The sequence below is a fragment of the Orcinus orca genome, chromosome 2 (genome assembly GCF_937001465.1).
Source record: "Orcinus orca chromosome 2, mOrcOrc1.1, whole genome shotgun sequence".
Lineage (NCBI taxonomy): Eukaryota > Metazoa > Chordata > Mammalia > Artiodactyla > Delphinidae > Orcinus > Orcinus orca.
The window spans coordinates 1,082,387-1,106,637 of record NC_064560.1 but is presented as its reverse complement, the minus strand read 5'-3'; the positions used below and the strand labels follow the sequence as shown (position 1 = coordinate 1,106,637).

The 24,251-nt window shown below is 40.6% G+C and overlaps 1 protein-coding gene across 21 annotated transcripts in view; it reads right to left on the bottom strand.

Annotated features, from left to right (window-relative positions):
• Positions 1 to 24,251, bottom strand: part of WAC (WW domain containing adaptor with coiled-coil) — a 92,282-nt gene that overhangs the window by 65,055 nt on the left and 2,976 nt on the right. The gene's annotated exons all lie outside the window — the stretch shown is intronic.

The window sequence follows — 24,251 nt, the reverse complement described above, 5'->3', positions numbered from 1 at the left end:
GCATGGAAGGAAGGAGGTAACTGTGGCTACAAAAAGAATAGCACAAGAAACGGTGCTGAACTGTTCTATATCCAGACCTGGGCGGGAGTCACGTTAATCTACTCATGTGATACAACTGCATGGAATATGCACACGCATGCGCGCACACACACACACAGAGCGCATGTAAAACTGGTAAAATCTGAACAGTTAGTGACGGTGTCGACATCAGTTTCCTGGCTATGACAGTATACTACAGTTATGCAAAGTTTTGTGTTTTTTTTAGTAGCCACAGCCAAAGCCAAACAGCTGGGGTGCGAACCCAAGTGTGAAGGCTCCTATTCTCCTGCCTGCTAACAAGTACAGGTGCTGTGGTTCTGCTCTCATCGCCCGGAATAAGAGTCATTCTTGTTTTGTTTGTTTTTTTAAATTTATTTTTTGTTTTTGCAGTACGCGGGCCTCTCACTGTTGCGGTCTCTCCCGTTGCGGAGCACAAGCTCCAGACGCGCAGGCCTAGCGGCCACGGCTCACGGGCCCAGCCGCTCCACAGCATGTGGGATCTTCCCGGACCGGGGCACGAACCCGTGTCCCCTGCATCGGCAGGCGGACTCTCAACCACTGCGCCACCAGGGAAGCCCAAGAGTCATTCTTGCTGGAGGTGCCCTTCCATCACTGCTCTGCACTCTCCCCACTGGACTCCCTAACCTCCACCGACGCGTGTTTAATCACTCCCGTTCGCTCATCTAACCTCCATGGCTTTTCTCTCATTTCACTGCCATGGAATCCATGCACATCAAAACATCCTCCGGATACATCACTCGCCTTCTAGAGAAGCCCCAGTTTCAGCCAATCATGTCAATGAACTCCACACAACACTTTCCCACTGTTCTTGTTCCTTAATTTTTCTGTCAAGTTTTTTCTTTTTAAACACTTCTAGATTTGATGCCATTTCAGAAAGAAAATCTCTATTCAAATAATGTTTTACTATAATTCTCCTTAAAAATACAAGTCTTGGGCTTCCCTGGTGGCGCAGTGATTGAGAGTCCGCCTGCCGATGCAGGGGACACGGGTTCGTGCCCCGGTCCGGGAAGATCCCACATGCCGCGGAGCGGCTGGGCCCGTGAGCCATGGCCACTGAGCCTGCGCTCTGCAGCAGGAGACGCCACAACAGCGAGAGGCCCACATACCGCAAAACAAAACAAAACAAGTCTTGTGTTGCTATCATTAAATTGCCATAGGTCTGAAAAATTCCCAAACCTGTTTAGTGCTATAAAATACAGCACTTTAAGAAACACTTTCAATAAAAGAAGAAGTGTCACCCTTCGCCCTTCCTTCAACTCCAAAATCTCACTTGTCCTATCTCCTAGAGCACAATCACTATGGTTTGGCTATAAGCCAAAATGAAGGAACGTCAGAAATATTAGGCATTACTAAACATCCTACATAGGGCAGAAGAATCGGATTACTTGAAAAGAGTAATGCTGAAAGAATATGGTTCTTTGTGCCTAAACAGTATCATAAAACAGAAAAACAAAAAACAAAGTAACATTTTTTGATTACCATTTTTTGTAGGAATTGTTACAGATTTCAAGCATATTATTCTATTTAATCCTCAAGCAAATCTTTGAGAGGATAGTAAAAATGCCTGTGTTACAATTCAAAAAAGAGAGAAGTTTTAAACAATGAGCCCCAGGCTACAGAGTTACTGCATGGAAGACAAACAGACCCCTGGCCCTGATGCTCCTTTTACAGTATTTTCTTCGCAGTGCCGCCCATGCTCCACTATCTACAGAAGTGACAGCTGGTACAGGAGAGCCGATACTAAATTAGTTTAACCACTTCAAATAAGGGATAGAATGAAATGCCCAAATGCTGTTAATTTTATTAATTTTTCTCACCTTTCTGATCTCCTAAAAGTATATTCTTAAATTATATTCAAATTCAGAAACAACTATTAACCATAACTATCTGCTCATTAAATCACCAATATCATTCAGCAACTACTGTGTTCAAGGAGAACATGTAACAGACCAAAAAGCATGCTGGAAATGGTCAGATCACTCTATTTGCATCACATTTTCAATTAATGTCACTGCCCTTAAGGAATTGGGGGAAAAAACATTTAGAAAACCTATGAGAAAACAGAATTCATCTGAAATGTCTGCAGCGTATCATGTATCGCAGTCAGTTCCCAGCTCCCGGTTTTCTGCCCTCCTACCCTCTCACCCTTAACGCCCACCCTTACTCCACTGAAACCATAATATCTCACCCACCATCCCGCCTAATGAAAAACCTTTAAAAGTTCTGTGATCCCTGTTCCCCCCCTTAGGGTCAAAGCCCATTAAAACACACACACGTCCACATACCCTACTAATGTAAACTGTTTTAAACTATTCTTTTTAAAAACACCAGTTAAAAGTGAACTTCTCTGGTAGTTTCTGTCAAAGGAAAATCTACAAAGGTGACTTTAAGAACTACCATATGACCCAGCAATCCCACTCCTGGCCATATACCCAGAGAAAACCATAGTTCAAAAAAACACATGCACCCCAATGTTCATTGCAGCTCTATTTACAACAGCCAGGACATGGAAGCAACCTAAATGTCCATCCACAGAGGAATGGATACAGAAGATGTGGCACATATCTACAATGGAATATCAGCCATAAAAGGAACAAAATTGGGTCATCTGTACAGACATGGATGGACCTAAAGACTGTCATACAGAGTGAAGTCAGTCAGAAAGAGAAAAGCAAATATCGTATATTAACGCATATATGTGGAATCTAGAAAAATGGTACAGATGAACTGGTTTACAAGGCAGAAACAGAGACAAAGATGTAGAGAACAAACGTATGGACACCAGCGGGGGGAAAGCAGGGTGCAGGGGGGTGTGGTGGGGGATGATGAATTGGGCAATTGGGATTGACATGTAGACACTAATATGTATAAAATAGATCACTAATAAGAACCTGCTGTATAAAAATAAATAAAAATTCAAAAAAATTAAATTTTATTTATTCAAATAAAAATTAAATTAAAATCAAAGCAAAACAGTCAAATTCATGGGAATAACAAACATCAAAATGAGGACAATTAAATGAAACTAATCCTTCCCATGTTTAACTTAAAAAATGGTACCGCAGTGCTCTCTCCAGCTATAATTAAGTAAATGGTAAATAATAATCTGTATACATCACAGTAGTATGCATACATACACCCCTACTCACTACCAATGGACTGTTAATGCCCAACCTAAGGCCACCCTCTACTTTGCACTCCAAGTGATCCCGCTTCTCTTATTCACATGGACTACGCGACTCCACGTCCTCCAATGGCTCTTCACCTTATTCAGGGCACAAGCCGACATGCCCCCTCCATCCCCATCTCCTGCCACCTCCCACTCTCATCCGCTGGCAGTTCTCTTGTTTTTCCAACACATCAAACATGCTCTCACCACAAGGCCTTGACACTTACCCTTCTAGAATGTACTTCCTTCATCCTATATTCATATGCCCACCTCCCCTACTTCCAACATTTCCATCGAGCAGCCCCAACTTCCCAAGATTATTTTATTTCCTCTTATTCAGCTCTATTTTTCTGCACGGCAGCGCTTTTCTCTAACTCATATACTATCAGTTTATTATCTCTCTCTCCCAAGAGAGCGTGAGCTTCATGAGGGCAGATTTAGCTACCTGCAATATGCACAGTGCCTGGCACACAGGAGGCGCTCATATAATTTCCGTGTACTCTACCAGTGTCTCAGGGAAATACCATGCTCCCCCAACGGTTTTCTACCTTACACATTCCACCTGTTATATCAATAAATTCACCTTGGTGGATTTGTACTACTATACATTCTTCACTCTACAGTTTTCTGTTATCTTCTCACCTTTCACTTGTAATCAACCTTTGACTTCTAGGTGCCTGCCTATTATATCAACTAAAAAGCCTACAGTGTATGAAAATTACGTTCTACTCTTTGAAGAGTGTCTTTATTCCCCAGGACAGCCCCACCGTGGGATTCCCTGAACTCCCTGAGTGCACCAGACTTTACTGATTCTGAAGCAAGCTCATTTACTTGCCTTCACTAATTATCAGCAACTGCAGTCCTTGACACAGTAAAGTGCAGTAACATGAGCCAAGAAAAATGAAAAACTGTGAACTTACCTAGGCTGGTTCACTTACATAAAACTTCTTACAATTTATATTTATAGGGACTTCCCTGGTGGTCCAGTGGCTAAGGCTCTGCACTCCCAATGCAGGGGGCCCGGGTTTGAACCCTGGTCAGGGAACTAGATCCCACATGCATGCTGCAACTAAGAGTCTGCATGCCACAACTAAAGACCCCGTGTGCAGCAATGAAGATCCCACGTGCCGCAACTAAGATCCGACACAGCCAAATAAATAAATATTTATCAAGGTAGTTTGTTGTGCGTAACACTGGAGAACAAAGTAAGCGGCAGCAGGAAAAATAATTTCACAGAAGTAAAGTTTCATCTCTAAAAACCTGAGCTTGCTAAATCTCATATCCTTAATATAGGTAATGATAATGATAACATTAATACAGTTTTATAATACTGTTGTTACATTGCCTCAATATGTGATTTTTACTGGCACTGAAAATGCATTAAATTATGCCTCAGAGCGGGGTCCCCAACCCCCAGGCCATGGACCGGTACTGGTCTGTGGGCTGCTGTTAGGAACCGGGCCGCACAGCAGGAGGTGGGCGGCTGGTGAGGGAGCACAGCCTCATCTGCCCTCCCCATCACCCCACTCCCCTGCCCCGTGGAAAAACTGTCTTCCGTGAAACCAGTCCCTGTGCCACAAAGGTTGAGGACCGCTACCCAACAGTTTATTAACTGATAACACAGGTACTCAAGTTAATTTCTGAACACCTCAGGGTATAGATAACCACCTGTTTTTATTAGAAATAGACTGTTTCAAGTTAAATAATCTTGACTTATGCAATTACCAGTCTCATATGTTTAGGACAATCTCCATCTTAAAACTGTTACACATTTAATGACAAAAATGCAAAGTTTTCATTCAAGGAATCTACTGCTGGCATGCAGGAAACACAGTCTTCTACAACCCGAAATAACCCACTCACATCCAGGCCGAAGCTGAGTGCTAGTGTCAAACAGCCCACAAGTACTGTAACAAATACCTGAAGTTTTCTGATGCAACGAAAGCACTAAGATAGGAGACGTTTGCCTAGAAAGCAGAGGTTTATAAAAATATTTACACACTGTACATATGACTCAAACACACTGTTTGAATCACAGGTTATTCCAAAGTTCTCTAGTGTGAGCACTAGAGACAAAATGTCATTAAGAATTAGAAGGCGTGTGAGTGCTGACGACTCCAACGGGATCCTATTCAGCCCCAAAGTTTGTCACACTTGCTTCCAGGAGAAAATGAAAGATACTTCCACAGACTTAAAGGGCTCATGTTCGCTTAGTATCAGAGTTTCAACTTATAGTTCTTTAAAGTTTTAAATATATTTAAATTAAAACATTTTTAAGTACTCAAAGATTTCACGTTAAGGCTTCTCCCAGACTTCTGCCACCAGCATGCCGTGGGATTCACCATCGGGCTTCATCATTCACACAGCACAGAGCAGTGGCTGTCCAACTTTTATGTGCACCAACCTGCAGGTTAAATTTGCTGACATTCAGGTCTCAGCACCCAGAGGTTCTGACTCAGGTGGAACTGAGTGGCATTTTAAACACCCCAAGTGATTCTGGGGCAAATGGTCCCTGGACCACACTCTGAAAAACAATGGTACATGTTTCTGACCATGGAAGAAAAAAAAGAAAAAACAAAAACGCTTCTCTAAAATATGATAAACATAAATTTCTCTGAAACATACTGAAGTATATTCTGAAGAACACAGAAAAACTGACAAGACTTAAAATTACTGGCAGTATATTTCATAGTATATGTTCACTTTTTGTTCAAAAAATCCTCTGTACACCTAAATAAATGCACTGGATTTAGTCTAAGATTAGATATTTAGTCCTCTGAGGGGAGAAGATTCCTGAGAAATCAAGCATTTGAACAGTCTGTTGCTGCCCTGGGTGAGAACCACAGATGTCACTGTCATCCTTTCGACTATCCCATTTCAATTCACTCAATGTTATTACTCCTTAGCAATTATTCTGAACGGCACATTTTTAGATATCATTTTCAAACTAGCTAAGTGGTTGAGTGAAGCTATCCGAGACACCCAGTAGGAAGGCAGACAGACCGTGAGGCAGGAAGGTACCTAACATGCTCGAGGAGAGTCAAGGAAGTCAGTGCTGTAAGCTCAGCAAGTCGAGAGGAGGATCTAGAGACAGAATGTCAGAGAGGTAACAATGCTGCAGTCACAAATCACACACAGGACCTGCGGGCCATTGTCAAGGACATTCGAGAGGGTCTGCTGCCCTGAGAATAAACTGGAGTCAGAAGGTAGGAAAGCGGAAAAACCGGTTCGGAGGCTCAAGATTATTGGTCTGAGCAACTGAGAGGCTATAGTTTCTGCTTATCAAAATGCGGACGACTGGGAAAAGCAGGTTTGAGGGGGGAAAATGAGCAGCTCAGTGTTGGACACTAATAAATAAAGTGCTTCCTGGGATAACAGATGTGCTAACTAACCTAGACTGGAGATTGGGAGGTTAGAGAAGCGACCCCTAAATTGAAGCCTGAAAAACAGGAAGGAATTAATGAGGCAAAGGGGAGTGGAGGAGAGACAGTATTCTAGGAAGAAACAGCATGTGTAAGTTACCCATGTGTGACAGAGCTCAATTAGCTTCAGAGAACTACAAGAGGGCTAGACACAGAGAGATGCAGCAAGGTGTTCACTGAAACATTTGTGCTTTACCTGGAGGGCACTGGGGAGACAAAAGATTTTTTCATAAAGAATGAGCAAATGTGCTTTTCTTAGAAGGCGATTCTGGCTGCAGTGTGGAAAATAAACTGGGGAGAGGAGGGGACAGTAGACCACTGCTCTGATTTAGGCAAGAGGGGATCACGACCCCAGCTAGAAAAAAATGAGTAAGAAAGGGAGGATAACAGCATTAAGAAAGTCAAGAGCGAAGCAAAGGAAAGGAAACCAAGATGCAGTTAAATGGACAACCAGGATATTGCACCCACACCTCAATGCTTATTGCATTACACAGTTAACCTAACACAGCATTACAAAAACATACATACCCGTGCTAGATTATTTTCATTTTGAAAAATTCATTTTCACCAAACACAAATCGCCAAATTTAGGTATTAACATGTACACTCTACCTACATACTTTAAACTTAAAAGACCAGTAATGACTCTTCCCTTAACCTTAAATGGCCCTCTATATAATTTCATGACACCTTTGTTTTATAACTTTGGAAGTATCTCATCTGTTAAGTAAAAACCAGAAAAGGCTGTATGTTCAAAAGAACCTACACTAGAATACATAGAACAAAAAATACAAAGAATAAAGAATACACAAGAATTTCTGAAATATGAAATTAGGATTTCTTCCCTTTTTAAAAGTAAATCCACCAGAAAATGGTATTTGACCAACAGAGTAAGTTTAAAATATTTAATACTCGGCATCTTGAGTCAAAATGATTACTTCCCGACAAAGCAAAAAAAATGAATACTATATTTAGTGGGCAACTTAAAACTTAAATTGGAAGCTGTATTGACACGGTCACAAACTAAATCACTTTTTTACATAAACAAAAATGATTTTTGAAGTATATACCATACAGTGAAAACTTCAGGGCTTCTGTTTATAAGAGTCTTGAAAAGTCTCAGCCTTATTTCTCAACTTAAACTTAATGAAGGCAGAGGAAACTACCATGCTGTTCTATCCTTCTCTATATACAGTGATGAAAATACTACATGAACACTGGAGAGAAATATTCCAAAGGTCCCCACACAAACAAAAGAAGCCATACATACTACACTTCTGGCAGGGACAGAGTTTTGGTTACCATGCAATGGTAGACAGACACCCAGCAAATATCTGAAAGCACCAAGCTAACAATGCTCTCTCTCTTTTAACAGCATGCCATCCTAAAAGATACGTATATCCAAACACAAAAAAGGAACTTCTTACAACTAGAATCCAGTCAATATTCAGAGAGCTCTGGCTTCTATGATTCAACATTTTCTTTTTTTTAGGTTTCAAATTTTACTTGGTAGTAGTTCTTTAACACGATGCTTTGACATGTGTATTAAAAACCCAAATGCCACCCAATAAGCGTCTTCTGAAATAACACTGCAGAACACAACACAGAAGGTCCCCATATGCTTCCTGGCCTTCCTCTACTGACAGCGGTCTTAGTGATACTGAAAGGTTACAGAGAGGGAATATCTAGTATGTCCAAGAAGAGACGGCTAACAAACCCAACTTAGGCACCACTCTGACCAACAAGCCTGATTTTCTCCACCTGACAGAGGAGAAAGCATGATGATACACTATTCCAACATCACAAAAATAAATTAGTGCTTTTAAGCCAGAAGACAGCTTTTTAAAAACCACACATATCCTTAAGAATAAACATTGAGAGAAAAATTGGAAAGGTGATAAATTATGTGATGATCTTTAAAAAGATAACATTAGAATACACACATACAGAAAAGTAGATAGGGACCTTTAAAGCACTCACCTTAAGGAGTCTCCAATGATGAAAACTCTTACACACACTTAAGTACTCCTCCATTGAGAGTCTAGAGTATATTCACTCAAATATCTGAGGCCAATTCTTTAATCACTGAAGATGTGTTTGACTATTAAAAATAACTAATAATTCAGTGAAAATACTGGTAACTGAGGTAGGAGAAAAGTTGGCTAATATTGTTTGGTTAATATTGTTTCAGATCAAAAACAAAATGGGACTTAAGAGAAATTAAGATCGATCTGTTACTATGGCTCTTGATTTTCAACAAGATGTGAATTCAACCCCAGAAGATTTCAACTGAGCCACTGCTGGACTGAAATAGTCTATGTTCTTTAAATGAGTTTACTTTTTTTTTTTTGCGGTACGCGGGCCCTCTCACTGCTGTGGCCTCTTCCGTTGCGGAGCACAGGCTCCGGACATGCAGGCTCAGCGGCCATAACTCACGGGCCCAGCTGCTCCGCGGCATGTGGGGTCTTCCCAGACCGGGGCACGAACCCGTGTCCCCTGCATCGGCAGGCGGACTGTCAACCACTGCGCCACCAGGGAAGCCCTAAGTAGCTCTTTTTTTTTTTTTAAATGAGTTTACTTTTAAAAGTCATAATTTTACTGTCAAAATTTTACTGTCAAGAGCCAAAGTATGCCACGTTATAGTTGTATTCTTTTTTTTGCTGATGAAAAATGATCTTCAGTTAACATTTTAGTCACTTTTAGGAATAAAATCACAACACAATGAATCACTAATTAAAAATAATTAGAGCAGTAATTCTCAAGGGTGAAAGAAATGGAGCACCACATGTGAGAATTTCTGGGAAATTCTTAATTTCAGTAAGCTTGAAAAACCTTATTGAATATTCAAATATAAGGAAATTTGGGGAAAAAAAGACCAACAACCAAAAAAAAAAGCCCTACAAAACAACAAAAACTCACCTTATTGTCCTGCCTAAATATATCATAGAAAGTACAACTGTAAGATCTCCTTAAATAGTGGGTGGTGCATCAATTTAAAAGGATTTGAGAAACAATTTACAAAAGGAACAGTAAAAAAATTAGTAAAGAGTCTGAAGTTTTAAATGTCATTATTCAAATTAAATATAGTATATTATACTTTATCATATGGCAACTGATAGCAGTCTAACTATCAAGGTGACTTAAAAGAACTGGTAGGGCTTCCCTGGTGGCGCAGTGGTTGAGAGTCCGCCTGCCAATGCAGGGGATGCGGGTTCGTGCCCTGGTCCAGGAAGATCCCACATGCCGCAGAGCGGCTGGGCCCGTTGAGCCATGGCCACTGAGCCGGCGCATCCAGAGCCTGTGCTCTGTAACGGGAGAGGCCACAACAGTGAGAGGCCCACGTACTGCAAAAAAAAAAAGAACTGGTAATGATGTGTTGGAATTAACATACCAATTACTATACACAATTTTTTTAAAAAGTTTATTTAGATAGTTTCCTGAAAATGTGAATAACTGCTTGCTTCCTTCACAAACAGTAAAAAAGCAACTTCAATCCAACCTAAGAATTCTAGAATAGTAAATGCACATGAAAACAAACTCTCTGAGGTTTACTACCACTCACCCGTTTCTCACATGTACTAGATATGTAAAATGGCATTAAGTTTAACAGTACTGAGCACCTACATTTATATGCCAGGCCCTGATACAATTAAAATTAAAACACAGCCTCTGCCTTCTAGGAGCTTAGAGTAAGCAAACCACATATGTGAACAATTACAATTCACTGGACAGGAACTGTAAGAGAAATAGGTTCAAGGAAGGCTTCATACAATAAAAGAACTGGGATCCTGAAGGATTAAGAGGTTTGCCAAGAAAAACAAGGTGGGGTAGGGGTAGTGAGAAGACAGTTTTGGTTGTGAAAAACACATACAAGGGGGACAAAAGTATCTAATGTTCTAGGACCGGGCAAGTAGTTTCTACGTGACTGTGTAGAGAGAAAAGAGGGGGGAGCTGAGAAAAGTTTGGACTCTTGGCCACGGTGACTCAGAAGATTTTCAATTCTTCAAATTTTCTAGCTTTGGTGTTTTTTTTGGTTTGTTTTTGCGGTACGCGGGCCTCTCACTGTTGTGGCCTCTCCTGTTGCGGAGCACAGGCTCCGGACGCGCAGGCTCAGCGGCCATGGCTTACAGGCCCAGCCGCTCTGCGGCATGTGGGATCCTCCCGGACTGGGGCACGAACCCACGTCCCCTGCATCGGCAGGCGGTCTCTCAACCACTGCACCACCAGGGAAGCCTTCTAGCTATGTTCTGAGATGCCAACTTTCCACCGTGAACATAACAGCAGTTTCTTTTCACCTCAGTGTCCCCTACGTATACCAGGCAGGAAGACCACCCAGGTAGGCATATGAGGAAGCAGGGAGGAAAACTCCCACATCTGCACAGTCATGTTGCTCGTATGTGATGTGCTTAGATTTAGAGCCTCCACAAGGTCTAGGATTCCTCCTAAACACAGGAGGAAAGGAAAGGAAAAGGAATCAAGGATAACTGCCCAAGTATTAACCAAGACAGAGAATACTCAAGTTAGGAACGTCACATGAAAGAAACATGCCTAATGAGCAAAAAGGTATGCAAACCTAGAAATCCAAGGAGAGGGTGCACAGCAAGGACAGAACGACGCAGAAAACACTAACATGTCAGTACAGATAAATGAGACTCAGAGCTCAGGAAGAGTTTGTAACAGCAGCATGGAAAGGAAAGACAGCATAATGAAAAAATCAAAAAACTACCAATAAGGAAGGAGAAATCACTTCAAAGGACTCAAGTAAAAGAATGACTGGAAGGTTTTCAGTGGACTTGGCAACCAAGAGATTATTAGCAACCGCGAAAAGAGAAATCTCAATATTACAAAAAGAAGACGCCATAACAGCAATGGGCTAAATTTAAGTTTTTAGTTTTTTGGGTTTTTTTTTGCGGTACGTGGGCCTCTCACTGCTGTGGCCTCTCCCGTTGCGGAGCACGGGCTCCGGACGCGCAGGCTCAGCAGCCATGGCTCACGGGTCCAGCTGCTCCGCGGCATGTGGGATCTTCCCGGACCGGGGCACGAACCCACATCCCCTGCCTCGGAAGGCGGACTCTCAACCACTGAGCCACCAGGGAAGCCCTAAATTTAAATTTTAAAACACTAAAACTTCTTAGTTGCATTAGCCACATTTCAAGTATTCAATAGGCACATGTGGCTAGTGGCTACCATACTGGAGAGCTCAGATACTGAACCTTTTCAACTACACAAACGTTCTTTTGGACAGTGGCTAACTAACCTACTCTCTTTCCCAAATATGAACGGACAACTTCAAACAGCAAACGTATGAGGAAACCAGTAACATGGAAGAGATAAACCAAACCCAGACAGAAAACTTTCTGAGGACACATATTTGACACAGGAAAAACTAGAATATAAAATCTCAAGTGTATTTCTACTGAATCAGTCATCAAATTACAATAAGTTATTTAAAAATTAAATCATCCAAAATAAAACTTTCAACAGGTGGACAAAATGAACACAGCTTTCACTATAATTCTGGCACCAGGAGAACCTGCCATGGGATTCCTCTCCCCAGAGTACAATGTACACACATTCAAAAAGTATCCAAACACCTTTTTACTAAGCAAGAGATAAGAACAGAACCAAAACACATCTAACACAAACCCCAAAAGGAGAAGAGTCAGAAACAATTTTTAAAAAAGAGGGGGAGGGCTTCCCTGGTGGCGCAGTGGTTGAGAGTCTGCCTGCCGATGCAGGGGACACGGGTTCGTGCCCTGGTCCGGGAAGATCCCACATGCCGCGGAGCGGCTGGGCCCGTGAGCCATGGCCGCTAAGCCTGCGCATCCAGAGCCACAATGGGAGAGGCCACAACAGTGAGAGGCCCGCGTACCGCCAAAAAAAAAAAAAAAAATGGGGGGGGAGGGTGGCAGGAGGAGGAGAGAGCGAATGACCCTTTCTAAGGGTTATCCTCCGGCTAAAACAGCCCTAAGCAGAAGTACAAAAAAAAAAAAGGACCACACTGAAGGAGAGACTGGTGAAGGAGAAATCCTAAAGACTCTCAAGCTGGGGGTGGGAGAGTAGAGGAAAGTGAGACATACGCATCGTAGTGGGTTAAGCTACCTATAAAAAAGAATTAGGTTTGACGTGGACTTCTCATTTGCAACTACGAATAGTAATCAATTTAGAAGTAGCTTCAAAAAAATTAAATAAAATTTTAAAAGATTCAAGTAAAAATGATTTTAATCTAGCCAAAAGATCATTCTCCATGTACAGAAACAAAATGAAGACATGTTTGGGCATAGCAAAGCCTCAGATTACCACCCATTAAAAAATAATAGTTATGAATCTTTATGTAAACATAAAAGTAGAACACATAAAGGAAAAAATGCTTTTAAAAAATAAGAAGTGAAATCAACTATCATACTGGAAAACTTTCTCACCTGTCAGAAAACAGATCAAGTAAACATTAAGAATAAAAGGATTTCTATTACACAGTAATGTACGACAGAATTAAAGAACTTGATCTAAACAGTTCTTTGTATCGAAGAGAAAAATACATTATTTTCAAACACCTCAAAAATATCTGCTGTAATTAAAGTATTCTGAGATAACGAGAAAAAAATCTTAATTCCAAAAGGCCAATAAAATGAGAATAACTAAAAGCCAAATAATAATTTTTAAAATACCTATTTACAACATTCATTTAGAAATTTGAAGGCACACTTCTAAATACTCCTGGACTTACAAAAGAAAGGAAAAATCAAAACTGAAATCACCTTTAGGCCTGAATCAAAATGAAATCACTCTATAACTCTACATTAAAATCTATGTAATATGGACAAAGCAGCAAAGTTCAGAAAATTTACGTCAACCCGTTCTACATTATCAAAGTAGGAACCAGAAGTTTCTCTATTAGTGAAATTTTGATACGGTTCCCAAACAAGATTGTAAGAGCAACAAAGAGGTCACCCAATGACAAATACACGTCCAAACCTATCTATCTAGACTTGACACCAGAAATCAGTTTTTCCCTCAAAATACGCACATCAACTGCAATCCTCTTAAATTCTACTTCTACCACCTGAATCCAAACCCTCACCACCTCAGATCTACAGCACAAGAAGCAGCGCTAACGATACACGGCTTTATATAATCAAAGGCTGGCTAACGTGCCCCGCATCAGCACACAGAAGGACAACCTGAAAGCCTAACTGTACAGTGTGCCCATGTGCAAGGACCCCAGGGGAAGTCCTGAAGAGCGTGTCATCCCCTGGGCTAATCACGACATGGTGCTGACAAAAGTCCGGTTCAACGGCGAGCAGGAAGCCCACCGGTAGTTCTGCTCTAAGGAGACCTTACTTAGTGAACGCGAAAATCAACTGATACATACACTAAACAGTAATTCCCTATCTCTGCACTAAAAATAAGTTTGACATTTAAATACTAAAATGAGTGCTACATTTTAAAACCTGTTCTTCCCAAGAATCAAGAACACCCCTAAATTATGAGAGTCAGCATCAGGGACTCACCCAACTCCTTGTCAAGGTAATAATAAATAAATCTAGCCCAAATCAAATTGACAAGGAAATCTGGAGGGCCCAAGTGCCTTGGGTCGACTTTTGCAAAATAATCAACACTGACATATAAGTTACATTACAAAGGAACTACCATAATTACATGAAAATACAAAACTGAGGTTGGTCTACAGCTTTAGACAGTACAGCCTTGTGACTTAACCCTTAAGAATATTCTTTATAACTTAAATGTCCCATGATAAACGAGACTCATCTCTATGCATAGAGTATTAAATACGAATACTTTAAAACCCTGATAAGGAGCCAACAGGCAGCAGGAACACATCATCACAGAAAAGGCTGTGGGACAGTAGACACCACCACTTCTAACAGCCTATCTTACTGTGTTCCAACTCCCATGTTTTCCCCAGGGCTTCAATTTTCATAAACCACCAGCACATACTTATATGAAGTTGGAAGAGTCTGGAAACTTATTCTTCACAAATGCATTATTAAATGCAGAAATATTTACCATGATCTTCTCATCTGAGCCAAAATATTCCAAAATAACATCTTTTTCTCGTATTGCTTTTTAGCTACCACAAAGGACTAGTTTTATGGGTACAGTACAGGTCAAAACCCTTCAGAAGATGCCAACACGATGCCATGCTCTTCGGGCGCACCGTCATACAATTCAGAAGTAATCAGAGATTAAACCAAAAGACTAGCACTATCTAAATACATCAAACACGTTCATCCTAAGTTTCCTTCAAAATGCAATTACAGTTGACCCTTGACCAACACAGGTTTGAATTGCATTGGTCCACTTACAGGCAGATTTCTTCCCCAATATACACATTTCACAGCACTACACGAGCTGAAGTTAGTTGAATCTGAAGCGCAGAACGGCGGGTAAGGACGCTCGACTGTAAAGTCATACATAGAACGGCTACGGGGGAGGGGGCTGGCTGGCACCCTAACCCCACATCGTTCGACGGCCCGCTCTACTCAGGACCAACTGCAGGAAGACGGTCTGCTAGCACCTGAGGTCGGCCTGAGCACGCCAACTCGGGTCAAGGCTCTGTGTTCCAGAGAAACAAAAACCAGATGAAGCTTAGCACCGGGCTGTCTCAGGAAAGCCTGACTGCACGGGGGTGTGTGTGCCAGAAACACTCGATCTAAGTAAGAGCGGCAGCTTCAGATACAACCCAAACATATCCTGCAGGCCTGGCCAGCTGCTAATACTGGTTAAAAACTCCTCTGCTTCCCAGCATTAGTTCTACTCCGGAGCAATGGCCATTACATTAAATGCCACAGGATGCTAACTGAGCTATTTAATGCGTAACTGTATACAAATTATACTATTATCTGTGCATCAGAAAAGAAGGTGACAGAGAACAAAGTTCTCTGAAACTCCAGAAAGCACACAGTATGATCTGGCAAACAACCACTCTGACTTCTAGACTCCTAACGAGAAAATTCACATTCCTTCATGTCCATCTCAGCGTTCCTCCTCTTGTGCGCACTCTGCCTAGGTCTACAGTCTGCATGTATCTAAATTAAACCAGTGTTTATTTAAAAATTCAGTTTTCTAGTCTCCCCTCCCCACCCGCCCCCCAATGCTCTGATTGATGATAATTCAGACGGAGTCAGGAACTTGTAGCTCTAAAAGCTTCCTAGGTGATTTGAATAGACAGCCAAATTTGGGGTAATTACCCTAAATTTGTGTTTTGGTTTACCCTTCCAACAATCCTAAACATCTCTCAACTGCAGAGCTCTGGATGAGCAGGTAACAAGCTAGCATGGCCCTGTAGCCCCTTCACGTACGTAACTCTCACCGATCAGACCCCTCACCTGGCAAGTGAAAATAATACCCAGGATGGTCCTTCCTAAGGAAGAAGGAAGAAAGAAGCGGTAGCTTGAGTCTGGGGCTGCTGGTCTGACACCAACTCCTCCTCAGTCACAGGAATAAGAACAAACATCACAATGTACTATGTCACAGTCTGAGCACTTGGCTAGATGCTTCACAAGTGTTCCAAGGTTTGTCATTTTCATTCAACCCCACCGCAATCCTAGGGAGTGGACACAAAAACACAGAGCGAGTGACATGCCTGAAGTCGCCCAGCTACACGTTATCAGCGACTGGACTAAAACACAAATCTAACTGAAAGATGGCTCCACCCATTGGTTAAGGGTAAGAGAGAAGTGCTCACATTCTCTGAGCACTAACTAAAAGTATGTGTGGTCAGTCCTCTCACACTGATACTGCTGACACCAAATGTCTACTGAATCACTGTGAAAATACACTGAAGACAAGCCAAATAACCCCATAATACGAAACCATTTTTAATAAAATCTGCAAAGGCTATGTATAGGATCCTTCTCATATGTTATGGCACAAGAATGAGTCCTATGAAAACTACCGACAGGATCTGAGGCGATTTCATTTTCCCCCTTCTCTGCATTTTCTAGTTTTTCTATAATAAATTCATACTAACAAACAGAAATTGTAGTACAAGTAGCACTATACAGTTCAAGGGCCCATTAACTCCAACCCTGCCTGGCATAAAGATGCTGTTTCAGAAATCAAGCGGATAAAAAATTTCTTTAGAAAAATAGGAAAACGTGTTAAGCTAAATAGGTCAACAGGGTGATCATATTCTCCAGAACTGTGCTGTCCAATTCAGTAGCCACTAACCACATGTGGCAAGTAGGCACAGGAAATGTGGCCAGTCCCAACTGAAATATGCTGTAAGCGTAAAATACCAGATTTCAAAGACTTTGCACAAAAAAAGGATTACAAAAAAAATCTTAATAGTTTTTAAAACATTCAGTGCATGCCGAAGTGAGAATATTTTGGATACGCCAGGTTATATAAAATACACTAAAGCTCACTTCTACTTCAACGGCGCCACTAGAAAACTCGCCTTTGTGGCTCACTTTGCTTCTGCTGGGCAGTGCTGCTCTAAGACCTTGTCACTCACGTGCAGCCAACAACATGGCAACATCTGGGATCTTGTTAAAAAGGCAGACCCTTGGGCCCTACCCCAGAACTGCTGAGCTAGAAAATGCATTTTAGCAAGATCCCCAGATGTTCAGCATACACACGCATGTCTGAGAAACACTATTCCAGAAAACCAGTTTCATTTTCCTTTCAATCCTGACAATCCCAATAGTCTTTCATCTACCCATTTACTAAAATCTGCCAAGGTGTTAGGCACTATTCTAGGCAACAGGGATACAAGGGGATAAAATCATCAACAAATTTACTCCCTGTTCTGGTGGAGTATATTCCAGAGGACAAGCAAAACTGTCAGTCCCGCTATAACACTTTGCGAAAAATGCAAATTTGTTTGAGCACTACTGATTTACCAGGAAACTACCTGAGCATGACACAGATTTCCCCACTTACCTACAAGCAATTTCACCCGGGAGAAACACGAGCTGCACCCAGCTGGACCAAGCTACACGGGGATTCATGGCACAGAGACATACGCCTCTAATACCTGCCAGCTACCCCAGCTCAGCGTCCGAGTTACGGGTCACATCCATCCACAGTCGGTGACAATTTTCAAAGGGTTATTTCAGATAACCCTCCTTCCATCACTTGACAGTAACTCACAAACTGCAGCCCTTCCACAAGCTACTAACTTCAGGCCTTCGTCAAGGTAAAATGCCGCATCTACTGCGTCGTTAGTGTACTCCTTGACCGTTTAACAAAGTTGTGCAAGCTCTTCGCAAGGCCGCCCCCTTCCTAACATGCCGCCAACAGTGTTCTTGGAGTCCTGTGCCCCACCCACGTCCCCCCCCATAAACCCTGGGGTGCACTGTGCACGGCAACTTCCAGGAACACGTGCTGTAACACAATGACAAGAAAGCGGTAACATCAGGTCACCTAAGTACAAAGAAGGAACAAAGCAGTGGGAAGGACAGGCGATGACAGGACGGCTGAGTGCCTGCAACGGCAGGTAAGGCCTCTGGGAGAGGGTGGTACTTCAGCGGACACCCTACTGGAGAGACGGCACCAGGGGGACATACAGAAAGATGAACAAACCTGCTGCGGGGCCAGTGCGGACAGAGCGGCACCAACAAGGGGAATAGGCCACAGAAGTACCCAGACAGCAGGTTACACAGGGCTCATTACAGGCCTCGGTAAGTAACACAGTCAAGGGAGGGTCTCGAGCACGACAGCGATGTAAGCTGTCATTTTAACTGGACTACTCTGGCTACGTGCTGTGTGAAGCATAAAAGATGTGGGACACCATTCAAGAGGCTCCTGCAGAGTCCAGGCAAGAGGAGGAGGGGACAACAGTTTTACTTTAAGTACACACGGTCCCAGACTTACCACGGTTCGACTTAGGATTTGTTGACCTTACAATGATGTGGAAGCCAACAGGCAGGCGGTGGGAACCATACTTGTAATTTTGAATTCTGCTCTTCTCCCAGGCAAGCGATATGCAGTAGGATACGCCCTCAGGATCGGAGCTCCCAGTCAACCACGTGACCAGAAGGCGAACCACCCCTACACTTACAGCCATTCTGCTTTTCACCCTCAGTACAGCAGTCAGTAAGTTACACGCGACGTTCAACACTTTACTGTAAAGCAGGCTTTGTGTTAGATGATTTTACCCAAAATGCTTTTGCTCGTGTAAGTGTTCTGAGCACATTTAAGGTAGGTTACATGTATTAAATGCATTTCCAACTTACGATATTTTCAACTTTTGATGGGTTTATCGAGAAGTAACCCCACTGTAAGTCCAGGAAGATGTGTACTAAGTGGTTACAGCTGGAATACAACTTTAAGGTAGAGATAAGGTTTTATGTGTAGCAAAAAGACTTGCTTTCTACTTTCAACAATAGTAGGCTAAATAATTAGATTATATGTTCATCAGTAAAACAGGAATAATCCTGATCAGCCTAATTCAATGGGTTATGGGACCAGGTGAAAAACAATGTAAAAGGGCTTTCGAGATTATGAAGCATCATATAAATCATAAAAAGGAGAGTCTTCATAGGATATATTTTCAAGCCCTAAATAATTGGTTTTGAAATGACTGACGAACAGTATCTCCAGTTCTTAGCACAGGGTCGCAGAAGCAGAGTCCAGGTACAGATGTGGTCCCAGGTACAGAATCTCTACCAAGATACCCCAGCTCACTGCTAGCTCCACTCTTTCCAGCATCAACAAAATGGTTCCCTACATAAATCAAAACCATTCTGCACAACAAAATAAGACAAACAGAGCCTCACCAGGAAGACAACCTAGAATATATAAATTTTCTGTGAATTATGGACCAGAAATCCTAAGTATGTTACACCAAGAACTTTAAATACATCTTGCACAACTAAAACAGTTCAACTGAGACTGCCTTAAAAGATCAAAGTAAACCATTCCAAAATATTTTTGATTGTGAAATTGAAATCCATTGTATCATAAATACATAATAACCACCTTTTTAAGAATAACAAATAGGTTAAAATGTGATGACTACAAGACAAATGACATGGTATGTGTTCAAACACACGCACAAATCTTTAGAGCAAGTATTTCCTAAAATTAAGGAATACTGAAGAGTTGAAAGATTAAAACTGTTTATCCACCAACCTTATTCTGTTCCTCTTGAAATGGAATACCTATTTCCTATGGAAACCCAATGCAAACCTATCTGCCTAGTTTATTACCTTACTATATATACACTGGACCAATAAAAATAGGTAATACTTATCTATTTTCACTAGACAAGAAAACACTTAATTCAAGTATCAGTGAATTTTAGATTCTGTATGAAATTTCCAAGTTGCTTTGAAAACAAGCCTCTGTATACGAGGGCTTAACTTGAGAAAAATGGCTTCTTCCTAGTAAAATTGGCAAGCTTTCCCATTAAAACTTATTTTTAAAAGTACACTAACATGATCATCTGGTCTAGAACTACACACACACACCACACAACCACAATCACACACACACACACGCACACCTACTATAATTCATTAAGATGTATCTGGAGCATTAAGATACAAATCAAGTCATCTTTATACTAATTTGTAATATAGTAAACACCCACCAAATAAAGTTCAAATATGCCTGAATGTTTCATCTCCAACAGTGTACACAAGTTACCAGAGTAGAGAGGACTAATTTCTAGACTAATCTGTCACTATGGGTTCCTTTCATAAAAGTAAATATTCCCTCATCTATAAACTGTAATACAGGGATACTATCTGTACTATCTACCTTCCAAGGTCAATGAGGATCAAATGAGACTGTTCATTTTTATAGTACTTTCTAACATTACAAATGCACAGCATATTTCGTTTTATTCCAAATGTAAAGTTATATGAATAACCGTAAGACCATACTGTGCAATTATCAGTCTATTATTTAATGTGAAAATACTAAAACATTACTAAATCATACTTTAAAAACTGTAAAAACACCAATTATCCCCAAATACTCCCTACTGAACAATTCCTTCAAATGTTACAGTAACTGTCATTTGACAACTGTATTAAATACATTTCCAAATTTCTCCAGATATAGCTAAATGACAAAAAAAATAAAAGCTTTCATTATGCAGCTACAAACTTTAACATCTTTAGAAATGTAACCACTAAGGGCAATTTTTCCTTTGTACTCAAAGGTATATGAATGCTAACTCAAAAGCTATGCAAAATCACTATTAAGTCCCACCAATCAGGGAGCCGATACAGAATATTTTTCAATTAACCAATGGAGCTATCTCCCCCCAAAAGATGTTTCTAACAAGTATGTTTCTGACAGTTAATTCTTAGAAGGATGATGAGAAAAATGGGACAACCCCCAAGAGGCTGAAGTTCTGTGGGACAGCTTTACAGAACCCTTGTAAAGACATCCCTCGTTCCTCAACTCATTTGTACTATCAACATTCTTAAAGTTACTTGGTAAAATTATCCTCAGGACTAGTTTCGTTAAAGAAAAACATACTTTAACGAAATGGAAAGAGTTTTAAAATTCCACAGAAGTACAAGTTCAACCAGTATTGTACTGTCATACTTCTGAAGTGGGGGGATGTAAGCTGCACCTTTAAAAACATGTCTAAGCTACAAAACCAAATCCAGTGTACCTTAAGATTCTTGTTTTTGGTTATTTTTAAACAAAAGATATTTTGCAGATAGATCAGGAAATATATAAAAATAACTTATTCCACCAAGTTAAACAACCTTCTAGGTAAGCTGTAATGTCACATAATTTCCCTTAATTACGACAGATAATCTACATTCCCTTTCATAAATCCTACAGGATAAAAACCTCCAATTCTTTTAACTGCACATACAAAGCTGGAATAAATCCTTTTTAGCTGCAGATTTCTGCGAGTGACGATCCTCCTCAATCCCTGCTTTCTGACTTACGATATACCTTAAAGTCATTTTATATATTACTCTGAATTGGCACTTTTCAAGGAAATCCAAGGTGCCATGGAAGAAATCTAGTGAATTACTGAAAAAAAATATGCTGTGATGTGGACAGATGCCAGTAAAGCCCCATTTGGCGGGGGGGGGGGGGGGGGGGGGGGTACACACATCCTTAAATTAGGTACTTATTAAAATTATTAGATTTTTTTTTAAATCCTAAAATAAATATCAATTTGAAATTAGTTCAATAAATATAGTAACCTGTTCTTACATTAAATTGTTACTTACAAATGCTGAGTGCACAGATAATCCAACTCACTTGCACTTCACTTTGGATAATGGTTTTGACTGTTATGTGGACATTTACCTAAAATATGTATATATATATTTTTTCTTTGTTTTTTTTTGCGATACGGGGGCCTCTCCCTGTTGTGGCCTCTCCCACTGCGGAGCACAGGCTCCGGACGCGCAGGCTCAGTGGCCATGGCTCATGGCCCAGCCGCTCTGCGGCACGTGAGATCCTCCTGGACCGGGGCATGAACCCGCGTCCCCTGCATCGGCAGGCGGACTCTTAACCACTGCGCCACCAGGGAAGCCCTGAATTCATATTTATTTAAAGATAAAAATCTCAGGGAATAAAAATGCCTGTAATAAAATTACATATTCCCTTTAAATCTGTTTCAAACTCTCATTAGCAAGGAAAAAACAAAAAAACACCTGGAGTCAAAGTATAATGACTAAATATATCAGTATTAACTGAGGGAAGAATCACCACTTCACATCTTTAAAACACAGAATTAACATCAAAGATGCACTCTGAGCTCAAGAATGTAGATTTGATTTTATGGTATTCATTATTATTCCTACCTAGTGTAAAGTAATATGGTAGCCAGGTATATGAGAGACGATACAGTCAGGGATGAAGTTAGTATTAGTTAAAAGGCTCCAGAGAAAGAAAAGCAAACAGCTAAAAAAGCAAATCAGAAAGTGGGGTTTTAACTGAGCAAGGGACTAGATCAGAAAAATAAGTTTCTTTACAAATGGAGCTAAAGAACCATCAGCAAGCAGGTGCAAATAAAAAGGAAACTAAAAGCAAACAAGAAATATCTGGACTACACATAGAAAGGAAAACTAAAATCAAAATGAAGAAAGAAAAAGTACAGAAAAAGCAAGCAGCTTGACCACCACCAGAGTGGTGGTGACTCTCCAGAGTCAGCGCCTTTAAGAATAGCTTCAAGGCCAGGATCACATCTTAGCATTACTTCCAGGAATACCACACAACTGCTGACACATAGCAGATGCCCAATGTTTGCTGAATGAATGAGCAACAAAATGTTCTTGGGATTATTTCACCTGTAAAAGAATTTACCAGGCGTGATTCACTGTAAATGTATGAAAGCATTTACAGAAGTTTCCTAGAGTACTTAAAATGACCTCCTTCCTGGATTTGGGGATACATGATAGATTAACCAGATCAGAATCACTAAAAGAGAACCTGGGATACTTATCCATAAGGAGATGAGGTGCCACATCCTATTTAGTCACAGTCACCAAAATTTTAAAGATAAAGCAAAATACAGTGCAAACAATACTGCTTTCTAAGAGCTAACATTTGAAATGAAATCCACTACAGAAGAGTGGTTGGTAATAGAATCATCTTGACTACACATACACTATGAAAACTTACCTACAAAATTAAAAACGTTAATAGTTTAAGTAATTCTGTCCAAGAACTTGTAACGCTAAATAACCAAACCCATCTGCTGTTACTTACAAACAAATATACAGATTATCTGTGTAAGTAGCACAAAACTATACTATATTTAATGGAGAACTATATTCCCCTCCCATTCAATAACCATCCAAATGTTCCATCTCAATGCAATCTTCTGATCATTATTAATTTCCTCAACCCAGTAATTATATACAGAGGAGACCGATGTTTCTCAATATCTCATCATACTGAGTATAGCTGACTTCTACCCTAGGAGGCAAAAAAGAGAACCAGAAGATGCAGGATTTTTTTTTTTTTTTGAAGTAAAAGCAAAATATTGAGAAGCTAGTTGAAAATCAGACAGAAAGCCATGTGAGACTACCGAGTTTCCTTAGAAGTTTATAAAGGCACAATCAATAGGGTATATTTATTTCGAACACGTTATCTATTAAGCAATTTAAGATCTTATAACAGGGAAAAATAGAGATTAATTGCCTCAGGGAAATTGGTTTATCCCTCAATGCATTCTTTAGACATGAAATCTGATTATTTTGGTAAATTTTGGCCACATTAAGTCTGAAAACAGTTAAGAGTTTAACTTTTTTTCTTGGTCTTCCACCTACCACAAAGAACTTGAGGCAAAGGAACAGCTGAAGTTACCCTTATACCACTGAGGCTTTTAACAAGGTGAATATGTGAAGAAATATACAAGTTACATTAATAAGATCCTAGGGAACAGGAAAAATCTCATTTAAATGTTCACAGCAAAAAGTTAAGAAAAATTTTCTGAATCACAAATGATTCTTTTAACCTGTGACCTGTCTCAAAATACCTACTAAATTTTTAAATTCGCACTTCACCATTAGGAGACACGGCTGAACTCCTTAAAAAAAAAAAATTCAAGCAGAAACAAGGATCTCAAAATAAACCAAGCCAAATAAACTGAAATCTTTACTTGAAGAGGTGAAAGTTCCTTTCTTGGAAAAACGTCCTGCATT